This window comes from Eschrichtius robustus, chromosome 1, assembly GCF_028021215.1.
Source record: "Eschrichtius robustus isolate mEscRob2 chromosome 1, mEscRob2.pri, whole genome shotgun sequence".
Lineage (NCBI taxonomy): Eukaryota > Metazoa > Chordata > Mammalia > Artiodactyla > Eschrichtiidae > Eschrichtius > Eschrichtius robustus.
This window is the reverse complement of record NC_090824.1, coordinates 68,952,735-68,974,891: the sequence shown is the minus strand read 5'-3', so window position 1 is coordinate 68,974,891 and position 22,157 is coordinate 68,952,735.

Below are 22,157 nucleotides of genomic sequence, written 5' to 3'. Positions count from 1 at the left end.
GGGAGGGGCCGCGACGGTGGGAGGCCCGCGCGCCGCGATGAAGAGTGGCCCCCGCTTGCCGCAACTGGAGAGGGCCCTCGCACAGAAACGAGGACCCAACACAACCAAAAATAAATAAATAAATAAATAAAAATTAAAAAAAAAAAAAAAAACAACTCACATTATTTAAAAAAAAAAAAAAAAAAAAAAAAGAAGAGGTGATAAATACTGTATTATGAAGTACAGGACGCTATGGAAATACATAGCCACAGCTCTTAGCATGGTCTGGAGGGTTGGGAGATGGTTAAGTTTAGGCTGACACCTAAAGAACAAATAGGCATTAGCCGGGCCAAATCCTTCAGGGAAAGAGAACTGTGGATAGGAGAAGTGGTGGGGGGCCTTATTCTAGTGAATGACTGAGTTTAAAATTGAACAAAAGTTAGGGAACTGGAGAACACAGAAGTCAACCTGTTCAAGAAGTCTGGCTGTGAAAGAGGTTTCACCAGGAGATCAATATGGAATCAAAACTGGATCTTGTTTTCTATTTTTTATTGTTATAATTCATATACAAAAAAGCATACAGATTTTTTTTTTTACACTGTATGTTGACAATGAGTTATTTATTTATTTTTTAAAAATTTTATTTATTTATTTATTTATTTTTGGCTGTGTTGGGTCTTCGTTTCTGTGCGAGGGCTTTCTCTAGTTGCGGCGAGCCGGGTCCACTCTTCATCGCGGTGCGCGGACCTCTCACTATTGCCGCCTCTCTTGTTGCAGAGCACAGGCTCTAGACGTGCAGGCTCAGCAGTTGTGGCTCACGGGCCTAGTTGCTCTGCGGCATGTGGGATCTTCCCAGACCAGGGCTCGAACCCATGTCCCCTGCATTGGCAGGCAGATTCTCAACCACTGCGCCACCAGGGAAGCCCCAAGCATACAGATTTTAAGAGTTTTTTTTCTAGCAGTTTTTAAAAACTGCTCAAATAGTTTTTAAAAACTATACACCCATGTAACTATCACCTCATCCAAGATAGAGAACATTTCCATCACCCCAGAAATTTCCCTCATGCCTCTTTCACATCACTCTTACAAGGAAACCACGGTTTAATTTATATCACCGTAGCTTAGTTTTGCTTGTTCTAGAATTGTATATGCATGGAAGCATACAGCATGTTCTCTTTTCTGTCTGGCTTCTTTCCCTCAACATAATATCCTTGAGATTTATCCACTTGCAGTGTGTATCACTAGTGTGTTGCTTTGTATTGCTGACTAGTATTCCATTGTATAAATATACAATATACATATTGTATAGCTATTTATCTGTTGATAAATATTTTGACTTATCATTTTTGAACAAGTCTTTGTATGGACATGTCTTTTTCTTTTTCTGGGACTGCTGGGCCATAGGCAAGGTGTGTTTGACTTTGTAAGGAGATGACAAACTGTTTTTCAAAGTAGTTGTATCACTTTACTTTCCTACCAACAATTTATGAAAGTTCCACATCATTTCTACCAGTAATATTTTCAGTCTCTTTAAATTTCAGTAATTCTAGAGTGAGCTTTTATTTGAGGTTTTGCAATTCTCTGATGACTAATAAGTTTAAGCATTTTTCCATGGGCTTATTGGGTGTTTATATATTTATGTGAAGTGTGTTTTCAACAGTTTTTTGTTTTGTTTTAAGAGAGAAAGGATGAGAATATATAGATGCATGAAGCCAAGAATCAGTTATAAGAAAAATAAAGCCAAGAATCAGTTATAAGAAAAAAGATGAAAATATAGAAGAGCAATAAAATTGAGAGGAATTTCTTGGTGAGAAACAGATAGTGTATCCAAGGTACACAATCTATACTACAAGTATTGGATAAGTGACATACTTGCTTTTCAAATTTTGTTGGTTGGGGGCTAGAAACATTTAGTCTTTACTACTGATAGTATAGCTTCGAGAACATCCAGCAAATCTTCGTTGATAGCTTATAATTAGCCAAAATCACTTTTTCTATTATAGATTAACCTTTCCTGATTTTCAAGTTGCATGAAATCGCAACTTGTATATGTTTCCCCAGGATATTGTTGTCCTACATTTAAAAGGGGCCAATGTCAAAAAAGCTTGTTTTTGAAGAATATAGGAAGAAGGTATACATAATCGATGTTTAGTAAGACTATATAAAATATGTCTCAAAAGCTAGCAAAAGGATTACCTATACTGCAAAGGTGAGAGAATAAAAATATTAGTCTTCGAGTTTAATGATAATCTACCACCTCCATTTTGCCATTTTCCAATCAGCTAGTTTCTTAAAAACATTTCAAATGAATAATATGCTTTATGTAGAAACAATATAAAATTGTGAAATTTTAAAATTGATGCCTGGTTTTAATGATAACATCGTTTAAATGTAATCTAATCCATAAATGCTAGTAGTAAACAAAACAGAAGTGAAGGATTTGTTTCAGTTAGAGTTTACTTTCCTTGACATGTTGAGTTGCCTCAACTACTCACCCACAACCATATCATATAATCAAATGTTCAAGTGTTAGTTAAGATGCTATTTTCAGCTATGCAGTGGACCACAGAAAAATTAAGTTTCACAAGTACAAAGTTCGGCTGTTTCTCATTCCCTTCCTTCTGTTGCAAAGATTATTCCCAAAATCAAATGAATAAAGAAGAGAATTATAGTCTGTATTTTAGGATTGTTAAAGGTTTCTCTGTTTCTGACAGTTTGGCTTTCTTTTGTCATTTTCTCACTTAAATGTTGTAAACTCAGAAAGTGCTAAGCTAAGATTCTGTATGTAGTGTTACACATGCCATAAGACAATATTATTTTACCATGTCAAAGTTGTTTGCACCATTTGGAGCACATCTATCATCAAAACTCAATTAAATGGAGTCTTTCTATCTTCAACTAAAACAAACTGTTTACTTAGATTTGCTCAGTGTTTACTTCACAAGAGGTAGAAGACCCAAATAGCACAGGAACATAGGTGTCTGGGGATATACCAGGGGTCAAAAAATTTAACCCAAAGAAGGAGGCCTTCTTCTTTGCTTGCAACAAGAGACTTTCTTTTTCTTTTGCCAAGTAAATGGCAGCATTATAATGTTATTCATACCTCACTGGTGTCCTAACAATTCCTCTATTCACACTGAAAAGGGATATATTCTCTTTGTTGCAAAGTATTAAATTTGTCCCTAGAGATTAGTGTGTAGGCAGTTTTAAAGGATGAAACAGGATTAGATAAGGTTTCTTTACTGAGAAAGAGTTCTGAAACAGTGCAGCAGAAAACCCTCTTGTATTACTTGTATTGAAAAAAAAATCCTTTGTTTTAACACTTCAAATCACAAGTCACATTTATTAAATTATTAGTTGACAAAATGTTTCTTTGTGGAGTTTTGTGAAAGGTAGGTAATTTACAAATAGAAAAAAATTGACACGTCTTAATTTTATTTGAAATTTTATATCTTTGAAATCCCTCTATGGCATTTATAATTTAAATATGTTCTAAGAGATGATATAGAAAAGATTATAGTAATTGTAGTTATCTGCTCAAAGATTCAGAATGTTTCTGCCTTTCTTAGTGATATTTAGAAGGGGTGAAAATTATATCATACATCTACTGAATTCAGCCGACATTCGTTAAGTTTAAAAGTGTCAAAATTATGTCAAGGGCAGTTCTGCAAAATATGACAGTGGTTCGTTTGGGTTCCATTTACTTGTGTACAGTTAATAATATTGTATACCACAGGAAGACATGAATGAATATTATTATCAAGTTTCTAAGCGAAATAGCAAGGTAGATTTTCTTCAGAAAGAAAAAAAATAACTTGTAATAATATACTATGTCTTTAGTTAAATAATTTTGAGGTTACAGACCTTTCCTAATTACTGGTAAAGTTACTATGCGATTGCATGATAAAGTATCTGTGTTGGTTTTTTTTTAATTTTATTTTACATGGTAGGGCAGAGACTGAGTAAAGCCTTCCTAGGCTACCGTAGTTTCTTCTCTTTTGACCGTTTATCTACTAGCCACACGGAAAACTTTTGTTACAATAAAAAGGAAAGATTTGCAGCTAGGACCCCCAATTTTTGTAATAAGTTTAAAAATCTTAATTTAAGGCTAAAGATTATGTCTTTGCCATACGTACAGATTTTAAAGCTTACAAGAGAAAAGAATTGGGAATATAAGATTTCTGCTAACAAAACTTAAAAAAAAAAATCCCTTTGCATCTTGATGGCACCTTGTCATCTGAAAACCAGGAAACCTTCTGCATACACTTTTTCTTTTTCACATTGCTGCCAGGTTATCAATCTTCCCATGGCACAGCTCTGCTTATGTCAGGCCCTACTACAAACTATTTGTGGTTTCCCACTGTCTCCAGAACAAAATCCAGACTCTTTGGCTTGATGTTCAAAGCCTTGCACAATCCTTCTCTAAACTTTCCATCACCACTTTTCTGAGTTAATTGTGTACCAGGCTCATTGACAACCCCTACCTAGACTCCCTCCACACTGTATCCTTAGCAAGTTCCTAGATGTATCACATGCTTTGGGGCTTTCATAGTATCACTGCTTGCCCCCTATCCATCCTTTGAGTTTTCACTTTGACTCTTTCACCTTTCACCTGTGGGTACCTTAGGGCAATAAATATTTGTTGGTCTGTTTCTGATAAATGCCACTGTGTTGGTACATAATAGGAAGACATTCTGATGTAATGCTCCTTGCCTGCATGGAAAGTTTGAGTCATTTTAAGGCATGTTTGCATCTGCTTGCTCAGTGGCTCTGGAATGTTTTTAGTGTTTTCCACTTACCCTTGCTAGTTCAAGACAAATAAAAATGTTAATGATTTTTACAAATGTAATTGATGTGGAAAAATTCTAAGTGTGCAGTATTTATACAAAAATAAACATCTGGATATTTGCAAACACTCAGATATTAAACTAGATTTATTTTCCACATATTCATCCTGATTTTGAGGTCACGAAAACAGAATCCTGTGGTTTGATGGTATTATAAGACAGAAGCTAAACTAAAATCTATCAATTTCTAACACTTTTATGAACACCTACCACTTTTGTATATGTCTTCCTCAAATTATATTTTGAATCTTCTGTATTTAAGTTGGACTCTATTCCTGGGAAAGTAACCTTTAATTTGAAAAACACTATTAACGTGAACGAAATTTTAAAAATGAGCAGCTATTAGATGGAAAAGAGAAAGAAAAGATTTGAATAAATGAGTACAGCTGTAGGAAAATAATTGTTTTTCTTACTTTCACACTCGTAGGACAATATTCACTGTGACAAGGAAGACCGGGGCATGGGGCTGGCAGGTGGGATAGTTTGGTTGTTGTGGATAATAATGCTGTTGTTTTTTGCTCCAGATTTAAGACTTCAAGAACCATGGAACTATATGGGGTAAAATCCTAGCTTATTAGTACTTTCAACGCTTACTTACACTTGATAGTTTCTGCCCAGTTTTGCATTTGAAGAGAAAATTATGCTAAAGTAATATGATAAAACATATCTGTTTATCCTTTCAGGGCTCTGCGAACCAAATGTACAGTGTCTCCTACTTCAGTTCTAACAAAGTAACATTAGAGATGAGGAAACGTGCACCCAAAAGCCTAGCCCAAGTTAATAGAGTCTGTTTTTGGTAAATCAAGACTGTAATTCAGGTGGTTCCACTCCTTGCCTGATCTTTTTATCTCAAAGTATATTTGAAGTCCTCTTTGACTAGGCCAGATGGATGACTGGATTTTGCATAATACATTTTTTAAACGTAGTTCAACATGGTTTAGTTCTCCAAAAAGATTTTTGGTCAGATCGAAGATGGTTCCTGCAGCCATGTACGTGAAATATGTATATAAAAATCAGTTGATCCATCAAGTTGATTTTGGAATGTAGCATCAGATTCAAAGTAACAAACTGAGAATCTAGTATACAGAGAAGATGAAATATGGTCACCAAAATGCTTTTCCATCATCCAGAGGCTTTTAGGTGGTGAAGACTATTAATTTTTAGTCATAATAGCAGCTACCGTTTATTGGGTGTTTCCAATATGCCATACATTGTGCTCCTTACACACACAAACTTATTTCATCACCTCAACGACACAATGCTAGGCATTCTTATTCTCATTTTGTAGATGAATAAACAGAAGCTCAGAGAACTCGCATAACAAATCCAAATTCATACATTTGAGATTTGAGGTCCAGGTGTTTTTTTTTACTTAAAACTCAAGTTTTTTACTGCTTAAAAGTACTAAAACTAATACTAAAATTTTAAAAATAATAGCTGATATATATTGAAAAATGTTTATGTATTATGAGATATTAAACACTACATTTGATATCTCATTTAACCTTCATAACAACTATTTGAGAGTAGGTATTATGTCCATTTTCCTGTGAGGATAGAAAATTCTGCAAAGTCATACAGTGTCCTCAAGATTACTCGGTTAGGAAGAGGCAAAAGCAGGTTGTCAGCCTAGGAAGACTGTCTTCATGCATTAATCTATACTGCCTCTCATGATCTCCTTATCTGCAGAATACAGAGGTGTTCTCTAGGCGCATTAGTCAGGAGAGGAAAAGCAATGTGTCATAGCAAATGAATCTAGAATTTCAGTGCCTTACAAAAACAGATAGTTATTTCTCACTCATACTTTCTGTCCACTGTAGCTGTGGCTCTGTTACTGAATGTGTGTAATAGGATCCAGGTAACAGGGCAGCCACTATCCACACCTGGTCTCAGGGCAAAGGGGCAAAAAAAAGGCATAGACAATCATGTACTGGCTTTTAAACTTCTGCCTGAAGGTTATATGGCCACTCCTGAGTCCCACCAGGTGAGGATAAATCATCCTTTCTTGGTGATTGACTCCACAGAGACAGAAATCTGACTATTTGGGGAATAGTTGACCTGATACCTGGTACAGTACTGCCAGGATGTGCATATCCATGCATAAAATGATAGGATACTACTGTGTTTTCCTGACTTGTGGCTCTTCAGACAACCTCAGCTCTTAGATTACCACAAGTTAGTACAGCGGCTTTCAGGAATAAAGAAACAAAAACAATCTGATGGGGTAGTATAACATTGTTCACTAGTGTATGAGGTCCACAATTTAAAGCTTAAGAATTTCTTTTCCTGGGGAAAGGGGACTTGTATTTATAAGAACATATTGAGTGAGGAAAGTAGATATTGTCAGATCCTGCTGGTAAATGGATAGATATCTACTGCATTGTTTAGAATAGGAAAAAAAAAGGGAAACAACTTAACTATCCAACAATATAAAATGGGTTAAATGAATTACATTGTCTATAAATGGAATTCAGCAAAGTAAAATGATCAAAATGTAATGGTACAGAAACTATTAGTGATATAGTAGAAAAATCAGGTTATAAAATAATATTGTATGGGGACTTCCCTGGTGGCACAGAGGTTAAGGCGCCGTGGTCCCAATGCAGGGGGCGCGGGTTCAATCCCTGGTCAGGGAACTAGATCCCACATGCATGCCGCAACTAAGAGTTTGCATGCCACAACTAAGGAGCCGGCAAGCTGCAACTATGGAGCCTGCGAGCCACAACTAAGGAGCCCACCTGCTGCAACTAAGACCTGGTGCAACCAAATAAATAAATATTTTAAAAAATAATATTGTATGATCTTTTCGTATAAGATAATACTTAATACATTTTAAAATAAATTAATACACAAATATTAATTAAAAGACTAAATTTTAAAAGCATGAATGTGAAGTCCAGTATGCACTACATAAAACTGTCTTTAATCACAAAAAAATCAAAGAACTAAATTCAGATAACTTGATAATCTGCCAAAGCAGTCAAGAAACAGTGATCTTTCTTAATCATTCTTGACCACTTTCCACTCAATATTCAATTCACATTTTACTCCCCCCTTAGACTCATCTTCTGTACAAAGCCTTACATAATCCCCCAACTCCTACTAACTCAGAGCTCCACACCAGTACGGAAATGATTTTCACTCTTTTTTCTCCCACTAAACTGTCAGCTACTTGGTAGCAGGGATGCAGGCTTCTTCCTCTTGTTATCCTGCAGCTAATATTCCTGACTCCAGACTTCTCCATAGCCATCTGTCCTCCACAGTGCAGACAGAGTTCCTTTGATGTAATAAAAATTGAAGTGATTATTTTGAAAATTCTTTATTTCCTTATTAGTTAGCTTATTCTAGGTTTTGCTTTAGTAATAGATAACCACTAAATCTCAGGGGCTCACAAAAGCAAAGGATCATTTTTTCCTCCTGTTCAAGTCAGCTGGGGAACAGTTATGACTCTGGCCCCCCATGTCTTTTTTATTCCAGGATTCTTATGGGAAGAGCAACTGTTCTCTATTACACTGGGGGAAAAGTAATGGCAGAATCATGCAATAGCTCTTAAGGTTTCTGCTTAGATGCGATGTAAATCACTTTGGCTCACAGACCATTGTAAAAGAAAGTCCTGTGGCCAAGGGTGATGGCAGTGGTGCAGTGACTAATGTAATGCTGTCACAGGAAGGGACTGCAAATAATTAGAAACAATAATACTATCTGCCACCAGGACAAGTAACAGTAATGCCTTCTCTTTGCACTTTCATACAGTTTTCACAGGTATTAATAGTTGAAATGAGGAATAATGAGTAGGAGTTTCTAACTCTTACTTCCTAATATAATATTTGTTTGCAAGAAAATGAACACAATTTTACAGTCTACTTTTGACAAAAGTCAAGTAAAAGATCTTAAGCTTCTGTTCAGGTCAATTTGGCTTGACAAAATTGAACCTGGGCCACATAATTAGCAGAAGACTATTTTAAAAATTGACAAAAAGCTTGGAAGCATTTAACTGTCCAAGAAATAGGCATGAATATATCTCATGTTTTGGGTACCTCAGACCCATTTCTAGAAGAGCCAGATAAGTCAGTAATGGCTGATGGCACAACATACATTTTCCAATACCAAGGACTGTGTAGGTGTATTCTTTCTCTCAACAGAGTCCAGGAATAATCCATAAAATGTTCAGCCTAGTGACTTAGGCTTTTTTACTTGGGCTGTATCAGTTCCCCTCAATAGCCAGAATATTCCCAACAATTCAGACATTTTTCTTAAAAATGCTGGAAAGCTTTCATTTTGCTAATTATGCTCCTTGATTCTCTAGAGAGCTTAAGGTCTATTGACTGAATGTTAAGCCAGAGAATTTCATAACTCATACTTCACTGGAAAACCATTCCAGCAAACTTTACTAATGTTAAAAAAAGAAAAAAATAGAAGACTTTCAATTATTAAAAAAAGTAAAGTCACAGGAACATTTTTAAGAATACAATCTTACTTCATTCAACTGCAGTAATTTGATCTAGGTTTAGGCTAGAAGACATCTTTAGAAACTAGTTTTAAAGAATGGATAAAGATTGTTTGTAATTACCATATCAATTGTTTGTTTATATAGATGCTGCCAAAGTATTAGCAGTGCTTGAGAAGAGTTTCTTTTCTTAAATATATTTATTTTACAGTTTTATTTACATTTACTAGCCTGGCAAAACCTTTCATCTATGAAAGACACTGGTTTTCATGTAATTGAAAAAATACCAGCAAAGCTGTTATTTTGCATCACACAGACAAAAGAAAAAATACTCAGTTTCTTTCAGAATCTGAACATTTAAATATGAAACCAATTTAAGATACACTGCTTATATGTAGAAAAAGTCTTTCTTTCTATGTTCCTTGGTAAAATATTTGCAAGGAATGAAGATCTATGTAAACATATATATATATATATATATATAGAGAGAGAGAGAGAGAGAGAGAGAGAGAGAGAGGGAGAGAGAGAGAGACATATATAGAGATAAAGAGAGACAGAGATGCAGTTATACATAGTTATATGTATAGTTGCAAATATATATGTATGTATATGTGTGTGTGCTTATATAAATATAGATATAGATGATATAGATATGGTTATAGATGTAAAGTGATTTTAGATTTTTTCTTATAGTTAAGCATTAGAGCTTCATCAGTTTTCCCTTTCTGGAAAGGTTGTACAATATGTAAATGCACAGTTTGGGAGGGATGTAAAATACAGGGTACCCAGTGCTCTGAAACCACTTATCCTGGGTAAGTAAAGGTAGACAGCTAAACTAGCCTTTGCATATAATGCCACAAAGGAACACCAGCCTCTAAAAGCTAACCTTACCCTTGACTATGCCCAGCAAAGTTACTCACTGGTAGAATGTATATCTACAAAATATCAAAAACTGGTCGCTACGTCACATGTTGACAATTGTATTTGTATATTAGAGATAAAAGCAGTAAGAGCTCTCCCTATAAGCAATGCTATATTCTAAGCTCATGAGTCTACAATGTCTGCTTCTCACTTGGTGATGATACGAGAGTGTGCTGCCATGTTACTTGGTACAACTTACTGATATGTACAAAACAAAGAGTGCTTTCAATAGTTCTGAATACCATACTTCCACATTTCAACAGAAATCTTAACACTGAAGGCAGGCCACAGTTCGAATTCAATGCACAAGAGACTTTATAATTTCTGTTGTGGATAATTAAAGTAATACTTAAAGCATTCAGGTTAATTCAGAGCTTTGTTTGCACTTCTATTTTGGTTGTAAAAGTATGTCAGTTATAAGAGTACCAAACTCACATGTGTTTGCTAATTTGGTTCATTGGATGACGCTGCCTAGAATGATCACTTTGAATTGAAATATGCTTAACTGCACTTCAAGATTTAAAACAGCAGTGTTTTTTAGGCAAGGTGAACACATGATAACAGTCATTTCATAGTTGTAAATTTCTTAAGTTAATAGTTGTATGTTACAAACAGTATCAAGTACAAGCCAAACTTTTTATATTTTTTGCATTAAACATGAACTGGGTTACTGTATAATTTCAACATATGACATCCCACTTCAAAAATTATTTTCCATAGGCAGTTATTTATACTTTTAGGCATTTTAATTTCTTGAATTAAAGGACGCAATGTAGGTAAAGATATTCCTATATTTTCAAGTTCTCTTTTGATTGGTAAGGGACAGTGCAGGCCCATCTGTTTTGCAGCAAAGAAAGCCCCAAACCATCTGTGTGCAACCACATGCCAGCTAAAACACAGAGATATGCACAGTTTTTTTGTTATGAAAAATTTTGCAGTATTTTTTTCTGTATTAGTGTGAATAAATTAGCAACAACTAAATTAAAGAAATCTTTAGAGAACATATTAACTTTCTAGTGCCTACAGTAAATGACATCCATTTAGAAATTATGAAAGTTGCATTGTCCCCATATGAATTTTTCCTTACTATTCTGAATTTGATACTGAAATCACTCATCATCTGCAAAGTAAAATAGCTCCATTGTTGGTAATGTAAGTTCATTTTTATAAAATTTTTTGATTGAGCGATTCTTTGACTTTTGAACAGTAAATAATTGTGATTTTTTTGTTCAACTAGAAAAAGTAGCACAGTAAGATGAATAGTATAGTTATAATTCGTATATTATGAATATTATATTATTTGTGTAACATCTATATACTGTAGTGCATGAGAATGTTTTGTAGCATATTTTAAAGAAGTTTTTGTTTTCCCATTTCCATTGAAGTAACTCTACTAAAGTATTTTTTAGATTCTACTAGAGTAATTGAATATATAGATTAATTGCTGGTTTTAGGGTGTCAAAAAGAATACTTAATAACAGATTAAATGTTAATTATATATTATTATTCTAAGGCGTTGAAGAATTATATTAATATTTTTAAAATACTTCTAGATTTAAAATACTACATACAGTGCTTAATAATGGCGCTTTTGCCTATACGAATTTGACTATCCAAGCCATTTTGTCTCAAAATCAGTAAAACACATGCAGGTCAACAATCTCTGAAAAAAATCGTAAAAATCACTTCCTTCTTCTCGCAAGTCTTCTGTCTTCATTCTGCCTTAGTTTATACAGGGTTTCTGTTTGATGAGTTAGAAAATAACAAATAACAGATATGTGAATGTACATCAAGCCCTTAATGCATTGTAAGTATTGATATGTCACTTACTCTTTGAGGGAGATCTTTTCTATTATGCTTTACAGTGGTGTTGAAAATGCTTATTATCTGTTTGAAAAACATTAAAAGCTTTAAATTCAAGCAGCTCATTTTTCATTTTGTTAATTGCATAACATACTAATGTTGCACTAGGTTGTTTTTTTCAGTGGTATAATGATGCAACAATATTTACATACCAACTCTGGTTTTCCTTTAATGGTTTCTATAACAAGATCATAATTTCCTTTAGCGTAATCACTGGCAGATTTATTTGGCGTCCCATCTTTGCTCTGCTCTGGTTTTGGGGGCCTGGGAGAGAGCACATACTTTCTCTCCCTTTTCCCATTAAGTATACTCTGCTCATGTGTAGTTGCTGCAGGTCTGGGTTACATTCCTGCCAAACATCCATGTTTAAAAAACTTTTAGGATGGAGTATCAGGAGAAACCAACGGATTCCTCTAAATTCTGCCCCAAAGCTTTAACAAACTGGTTTACCCACCATAATTTTACTGCACAGTAATGATGTGAATATGTGAAAGTGGGTGGCTAGAGGAAAATTTCATTGAACCGGTTTCAATAGATTCATAGGAGAGGTGACATTATGAAAAGGAACATCATGGTGTTCAGGTTTTTCTATAATGCACTCACTGTTAATCTAAATGCTGACTTTGAAAACAGCAGTTTCTACCCAGACCTCTATCACACTGCCTCAGAAGTCCTTGTGACCTGTTCTCCACCTGCCATCCTTTATATTGCTATAGTTCTAACGCCACACAGTACTGTAAATCCGTCTTCTGGATTTTTTATTTTCCCACATAGAACAATAATAAGGTGTTAAGATTTGTCTGGCCACCTTGCTCAACATGCCTTGGAAGCAGATGAAAATACTATAATATGATATTCCAAATTTATCTCCATTTGTCCTGCATAGAGAAACAAAATCAAAAAACAAAAAACAATTTCAAGCTGTCTCCTAAATAGAGCTGATTTCAGAGAAAAATACCATTAATCGGAGCACTACAGATTGGTGTGACTTGTTCTTTGGATTACATTGTATGAGATAATTTTACAAGCCTCTCATTCTGTTTGAAAGTGTGTTAAATATCTAGATCCTTTTTAGTTAAGTAGCGAATGACCTGTTTTAAACCACAGTAACAGCAGAGTTCTGAAAAGAAAAACTCTTCACACATGATGGAGTTGGGTAAAGCTGTGATTTTCTGCTTGGCTGGAACACAGTCTATGATTCAGTTATAAGGTTAATCAATCTGAACTAAAATGTAAAGGGATATGCATAAAAGATACACATAAAATGGGATCCTTAATGTCTCGGAGGAGTATGTATTTATATGTCCTCACAGTGGTGACTCAAGCTAATTTCAATCCTATCATGAGATCTCTAATGGTTATCTTCAGTGTTGTTAATTCACTTTGCTGTGAGATGTCCCTTCCTGAGGAAAAGTTAGAAATGTGTATCATAACCTATGGCATAGGCTTGAAAGAAATCCTTTGCATATTAAAAGCTGACATAATTATTCATTGCAAGCAATAAGTGGAACAAATTTAATATTTTATTAAAAATGTTCTTATAATAATTGAAACTGGGAGCAGGGTTTATTTCAATTAACTTGGGAAGCAAAATAAATATTTAACTTATGGAGCATTCCACAATTAAGATCTATAATTTAAATGAGATGCAATTAGTTTTCTCTCTTAAATGAAACTATGCTCCACGTAGTGTGGGCCAGAGCTGTATTTCACTTTACTCTTCCAAGAGGCCATTTGTTTTTGAAGGTTTTTCTTTTTTTCTGCTTTTAATCTGTGCTCAAAAAGTGTCAAACTCAATTGCTCCAATACCTGAACAGTCAAGACTTTCTTCTATTTTATAATGTATGTCTGCTTATTAAAGTCTTCAAGACATCCTAGACTTAGGCAAACAGTGTCCAAATGTACCATATTTAGCTTCTATCTCAAAATCTCCCGAGCTGTCAATTTAGGTGTTAAAGAGACCATTTGTAAAGCTTGGCTGGGAATTGCCATTATTGACTGGAATGTGTGTTTATCATTACATTCAATGATGAAAGTGGAACATGTAGCATATGAATAAATGTCAGCAGATGTTTCTTTTAAATGGCCTGATTTCAACCTCCTGTTGTTTGTCTTGAATACAAATATTAAAAAAGGGAAAAAAGGCAGAATTTTTTATGACATAAGTGCAAGGGTAGTTAGATTTTTTGAAAAACAACAAAAATAATGGCTAGAATATCAGACTGAGGGAGTCAAGTAGAATTAAGAGTTAGTTGGCTGTGCTCAGCTACTCTTATGGGCTTCTAAGTAGATTTAGCAAAAGCAGGGATTTTTCAGTATGTGGTTACAGCAAAATTCAACCTCATGGATTTTTGTGTTTCACAGCTGTTATTAATGATTTTTTTTAAATAGCTGAATTTGATTACTGCACAGAGGGTGTTCAACTTGGGTTAAGGGTCTTAAAAAGTCTTGATCTCTTATTTGGAGACATTGAATGAAAATATTCAGTAGCAAACGGACACTGTTTTCTTCCAAACTTACTGTGAAAGATAGACAAGGAACACAGAAAGCATATTTTACATATTTTAGTGAGGAAAAAGCAAGGTAAATTCAGTGGTATACAAATGAAATAGACATTTTAGGTGGAAAGACACTGACTCATCTTTTGTTCACTTCTACAGCAATTTCTGTGAATGTATCATATTTAGTGGAACTCCTGTGGTGCTTTGGGGGCTGTAAATATTTGGGTGTCATTTGAAGAGGTATAAAATCACTAGAGACAAATTCTGGGTGGGCTTTAAGAGCAGGAAATATAACTTTAAAAATCAGGCACTCATATTAAATTTCCAACATGATTGGTCTAAAATACTCCAGAGAAAATTTTCAAATATAATATATCTCATAACAAAATTGTTCAGAATTTGTCACCATTTCCACTTTATTTAAATGAGAATAATTTGTACTTCAGATCGTAAGGAGCACTGCAGGCTAATGCTTACATCTGTCAAAAACATAGAACTTTCAAAGCCACTGAAGTTATGAGCAAAGCATATTCCAAGCTTCAAAAAAAGGGCAATGACTCGGGACCGGCTTTTATCCCTGGCTTTCATTTTGGTAGCAGGATTGTTTGTAGCCACTGATAGTGGTGGGCACAGATATTGCATACACAATTAGCCGTTATCTCTTAATTTTGAGAGTGTAAATGCCTAATTGCTTGTGCAATTAAAGGAAGCACAAATTTTCTGCCTGTAAAATAGAAGGCTAGGGTGGAATGTAAATTAAAACCATTAGTGTAATTTTCTGACTTGTATATCAACAAATTATATATGTTTCTCCTATACGTTTAGTATTTCTGTGGTATTGATCAAAAAGCTACCCTTGAAAACGGGATATGCTCTCAGATAATGCTTAATTACCCTTAAGACAGAGAACATATTGACAGTCATGCTAATCAAAATGTCAAGTTTAATATTTAACAGTCAAGCCTTTAATAATAATTTTTAAAAAGGAATAAAGCACTCTTTGTTCACTGAAGCTTCCTGGTGGAATAATGCAGTATTTATTTTGAAATTCAAAACTGAACCTAAATCTCCTTTTCCATAGTTGGCACACATTGATCCTTGCAGATCAGAAACAGCAAAAACTACACTTACCTACTTATCTGTCACTTAGACTGAAAACATGCCCCAGCCATTACTGCATCCCCACCAGATACTTTCAATACTAAGTTCCCACCTTCCATCACTGTGCACACTTTACACATTCCTTCAGTTCAGCACTTTGCATAACCTCTTTCTGTCACAAACATAAATTGTAGTTTTCCTTCTAAAGAACGCTAGGTCAGGCCACAGTCACCTTCCTTCACATTCTTTCCCAAATTTTCTTCTTACTTTTTTTACTTTTTTCTGTCCTTGTTTTCTCCTTCCTAATGTGGGTGCACACGCATACCCTCACACAATATGTCCATGACACCTATTGTAGGGCTCATCTTTACCTACAAAACTACTTGACATATGAAATATGAAATGCCTATTAATTAACTCTGCCTCACTTAACTATACTTAACCATGATCGAAATTATGCTCTAAGGCTCTATTATGATAAAAAGGAATTATTAACTAGTTGAAGAGTTCTTTGGATGATTAGAATGTGAAAGGACCTGAGAAATGCTGGGATTTAGTTATACCTCATTTGTCACGTAAGGAACCTGAGCGGGCAAAGGGGCCTGTGCTGTGTTTGGCAGGGAAAGATCAAGGATCCTTCAGTTACTCTGCCTCCACCCATGAGCCAGAGCATGAATTTATCCCCCAGGCTCTTCAATGCATCATGGGCCAAAGAGTATGGCACTTACCCTTTCTGAACTTCTGTTTGCCATCCCAAGTGTCCCAAGCTAGCCACAGAAGTGGGAGAGACACAGTGGGCATTCCTTCACAATGCATTACAAATGGAAGACATGGGATAGGAGGTCATTAGGATCGAGCTGAATTAATAATATTGGCTGATAAGAAATTGCATTTAATCCACAAAGAGGGAAAAAAAAACCTTTGTTACAACGAGGAAATTAGTAATAACCTTTTGTGATACCGCGTCTCACATTTTAGGATTAGGTCAAAAGAAATGGGTGTCCTATGATGACAGGTTGCCTTCATTCTTGTGGAGCTGTTTTTAACAGCGGACGATCATTTATGTCATGTTGTGATTCTAAATAAGCCAAAAAGTCCTGACAGTTACACCTTTGTTAGGAAAATAGATTGAATAGAAAACTTGATGGTTTGGTGACATGTATTCCTCTTACACTAAGAACAATGGCTAGTTAAGATATAAGGATTGCCACGTTCTTAAATTTAGCTTTCTCCCTGAAGCTGGCCAGTGTCTTCCAGAATGAATTTTAGGAAATAATGGCTTGTGGGGGAGACTGGATTAGATAATCTTAAGAAAATTTCATTTTCTAGGAACTCACAGACACTCCACGCCATTTTGTGACTCTACAAGATTGGGGGTGTGAGGGGCAGGGCACAGGACAGCAGCTTTCAAATGTTTCTGAGGTATGTTTTCTTAGAGTATCTCATTGTACTAGGGTTCTGGACAAAATCTTTGCACCTGATCTAGTTTAACACTCAGATATTATAATAGATTAATAAAAAGTTAAAGCAGCCTACTAGCATGTCAGACTCAAAATTAGGGAAGAGCAAAGGGCTTTGACCACTCAGGCAAGAGTTCTTTTCATTCTTCTATGATAATCTCAGTGGTCATCATGGTTCCTACATTAAGACTTTTTATTGATTTTTAAAATTCTTCTCTTCACTTGGTGTGCTGTTAGAAATAGTTTATAGCTTCTAATAGTTTAGGCTTCAGGTCTCAATTAAGTCAAAAGGCAAGAATTATATAGAAGCTAGAGAGCAGAGGAATTTAAGGTCCAATGTACACCAGGGAAGAACCTATCAGAGAAAGGCAGTCCTCCCCATAGCATGAGCATTAAACAGTCACTAGCTCCAAAAGCTCCCTTTCCCCAGGGCACCAGCAATTCTCATCACGTGGGGAGGGGTTTAGAGAGAAGAGAATAGATGGTAAAAGAGCCAAAACAGCACTTTCTATGTACAAGGTACTAGGCAGAGCACCTTCACAAAGATTATTTCCTTTATTGTGTCACCACACTGGATGATGGGTAATGTCATCCTTATTTTCCAGAAGAGAAAACAGATGCATAGTTTTAAGAAAGCACTAATCAAAGTGCATGTTTCTCCTTGGGGTTAACACACTGGGCAGGTTGGGAAAGAGCAGCCCCACAAATAATAGGCACTAAGGACCAGGTATAGAGGGGAAGGATAGAGATTAAAATGCACAAACTTACAGAGAGCTTATTATAATTACTGAAACCAGAGGGCAGCAAGAGTCCTTTAATCCTTCAGTAAATTCTCATTGATATTAAAGGTAGAATTTTAATAATTAGAGATGCTCAATTTTTCAGCAAATAAAGGAACAGATGCTGAGAGTTTCCAAGTGGCCTCAAGTCTCAGCACTGGCCAACTCAGATAGAGTTAAGTCTGAGATTATAAAGAGAATTCTTCTTTTCTAATTGAAGTAGAGCTGATGTACAATATTATATAATTTATAGGTGTACAATATAGTGAGTCACAATTTTTAAAGGTAGTACTCCGTTTATAGTAACTATAAAATATTGGCTATATTCCCCATGTTGTACAACATATCCTTGTAGCTTATTTTGTACAGAATAGTTTGTATCTCTTAATCCCCTACCCCTAATTCTTGACGTGTCTATTGATGCTTTAACACAGCTATCAAATCTAGCTCTTAAAGGGATCCTCACCTCACTGCACTTGTATGTTTTGTTGAGAAGTTTTGTTTCTTTGCCCCTGATCTAAACAACTAATTAAGAGTGGCCAGTATATTCCATTACTCTCTCAGTAACTCAACCTTTTGATTTTCAAATGCTCTTAAAGACAATGTTTTCTATATTGGTTTCATACTTGTGAAGGTTGTTATCAGAAACAGAATTTTCTTTCACTTAAGAGCTTTCAAAATGATTAATCATAAAAAGAAAAGAAAGAAAATTGTTTTACAAAGATGTGCATAATATTTAATTAGGAATCCATTTAAATTCTCATTTGAACACTCTTTACATATCTTTACAAGACTACAAAATACAAAATTTGTTTTCTACTCTACTAAAATGGCTAAAAAAGAAAACTGCACCTAAAATTTTAAATCCTATAAAACATCAATAGGTATATTAAAATTTTACTCTTCCAATATTACTATCTGATTCATTATCTTTATATACTAACATTGTCAGTTAAATCACTCTCTATCAAATACAGGAACAGAATGATACAACATGGGATGAGCCAGATATGATTAGATAACTTTTAATCAATGCAGTTGTGGAGCTCATATTAATGAGGGAATCTACATCAGAAATTAGTAACAGGAGGTATCTTACAGATGGATGGTGATAAAAAATTCCAATTTAAAATGAAAGTAGCAGCAATGCAAATTAGTGCAAAGTGTAACTTTTGTTCACCAAAAAATTAAGGTCAAATTGCACAGATTTAGAACTAAGTGTGTTAATTTCAGACATTGTCAGCAGTTTCTTTGGGAACCTCAATCACTCGTCTTTCTGAGATTACTTTGAAAATTGTCTTAGACAAGTGTCATATTCTAACGGTGCTTTTCCAGTCCCTCCACTTTGACCTGTATACTTACAGACTTTCAGCTATTTCCAAATGAGAAGCTCCAATCTAAAAGCCTATTTTTAAAGAAAAACATTTGGAAAATAAAGTTCAATGCCTAAAGAGCTGAAATATTCTGTGTGAATACCAGCCCTGGACAGAAGATTTTCAATAAGGAAATGAGAGTTCTGAAGCATTTGGGACCAAAGGAAAAGAATATTTCTTCCCAAACATTTCCAGCTTAGGATATGTGGTAAGGAAACTGGAATTTTCAAAACTTGAAAAAAAGAGAGAAAACATTTTGGCTGATAAGATGCTCCTGAATAAAATATTATCTGAAACAAATGTTTAATTCAGAAAACACCTGCCAATGTAGATGTGCCCTTCAATAAATATGGCATCTCCATCCTCATTTAACATGTTTCTTAGCAATAAAATGTTGGCATTAAATTTAAACATAAGTGCAGTATAAATCAGGCATATAGCTATATCTTGTGGACATGGTGTTATAACAGCTAGACCAAGGATTTTCAATGTTTTGAAGTCACAACATTTTTATATTAACACCATTTGGAGATCATAATTAAGCAGTAAGGTGTTTAACGATATATACAAGAGAATAGTAATCTAACCACAGCAATATACTGGCCTTTTGCTGATAATTTACATAAAAGGAATAATCTGAAAATAGGGCTTTTGATAATATTAAGACAGTAAAGTAGGCCATGCGCAATATAATAATATTTCCATTTTTCTTTTTATGGTGTATTTTCTGGATCATGTAACATATCTTCAAAACTGTGGCAAGTGGCAATACCAAGCTGTTTGTTTTCTAATGCAAACTTGAATGCCCTTGAGACAAATGTATCTTTGTAAAACAAAGGCAATAAAATAATTTAGATATCTGAATGAAAATGGATTCATTCTTTCATGGATTTACAAATTACATCCCTCCTAAAAACTTATTATATAAAATAAAAATCTGTAATTTCCAATAAAAACGACCAATGGGTATTATACTTGCAAACCATGAAAACTGGCAGACACTATGCAACATTAATTTGAATTATAATGTAAAAAATCCTGAAACTGGGAAACTACAATTGTCAAAATAAAGAAAACCAGATGCTACCTTGGTTAAAACAAAAGTTTCAAAGCACAAGATTATCTTAATTACGATGACAGTTGTTATACCGTATCCTCTAGGTTTGAATTGGTTTCAGGGGGGAAAAAAATCTTTAGAACTTATTCAAATCTATACATTTATAACCAGAAAGCTGTAACTTAAAGACTCATGCAAATACTTAATGAAGAAAAAAAGCAATGGTTTTTTTCTTTGAAAATGTATGTATACCAGAACACTATTAAGATTATTTTATTCAAGAGTTGTTATAATGAAGTATTTTGATTCAGATGTGTTTAAAGCTTTCAGTTGAAACATGTATCTTATTATGTATCAGTTTCTCAGATCAAGTATTTGATAAATTTGTATTTGATAATACAAATATTTGATATTATCAATATTTGATATTGATAATATCAAATATTTGATAAATATTTGATAATAATAATAATATCATTTTAAGAAGATGAGATATACAGGTCAGATAAAATTACATAGGAGAATGGGATGGAGAGGAAAACATGGAATTAATCCTCCCTTAGAATGAAGATACTAAGATATAGAGGAAAGACTATCCATGATTTTGATGGAGTATATAAGATGGGCCTTTATGCATACAATGATTGTGCAATGTCAAAAGGAAATAGGTACTGAGCATAGCAGTTCCAAAAGAATTTCCTGTAACACAGGGTTTTCCTAACGTCTGACTCTTAAGGGATGACAAGGTTCACCCTATTTGTGAAATATTTTAGATTAGTGCTTAGATCAATTCTTAACTAATTGAAAGCTATGATTCTAAAATCTCATTCTAAATGGATTTCTTGAACTTCATCCAAGAGAGTCTAATTATTGAGACTCTATTTTAAAACACCTATATAAGCATGTACCCCAAGAACCAAATATTGTGATGCCCTGAGGGATGTTTTTCCTCCTATTTTGTTATCACTTTATAACTAAAGTACTACATACCAAAATTCTGGTTTATTAATATCTCAAAACATAACTATGCTTCTAAAGATATAACACATTTTTAACTGATAATGGAAAGTTACCTAAATTAAATTCATAATATACATACTCAAAAAATACTCAAAAAGTTATTGGAGCTCTTTGTAATACAAAGGAAGAAAGAGTTTTGAATTATTTACTTTAAAACAAATTGTTAATATGTAAAATATCACTCAATATTGGCTAATCTCATCATTTTTGGGGAAAAAAATTACTTTCACTTCCAAATACCATGTAGTAGCTTGGAGTAGATCAAAGCTCTTACTGAGAACAGTTAGGAAAAGCTAGATAACATACAAAGACATAAGCTTGAAGGCATTGGAGAATTGCTGAGACAGCCAGGATATGAGGGGCAAGCTTCTGGAGTAAAAGGAGCTTACGAGGACAAGCCCAATTTTTTTTTTTTTTTTTTTTAACACTTTTCCTGTAATGGCATATGCCAATTCTTGGCGTAGGGAAAGAAGATGAGAAGGCAGGTAAAGGCCAGCTGCTACCTACTGAGAAGCCAAAAATCAGAGTTTTGTGCTATCATGGCAGGCAGGAATTTGAGGGGCCTAAAACTACCCAAAAAGGAAGAATCTCTTACCTTCACAGGAGTTACCAATAAAGCTGTATTGATGATTAGGCTAAGAAGCCAAGCAGAGGGGACTTCCCTGGTGGTCCAGTGGTTAAGACTTCACATTCCATTCAGGGGGTGTAGGTTGAACCTCTGGTCAGGGAGCTAAGATCCCACATGCCTCTCAGCCAAAAAACCAAAACATAAAACAGAAGCAATATTGTAACAAGTTCAATAAAGGCTT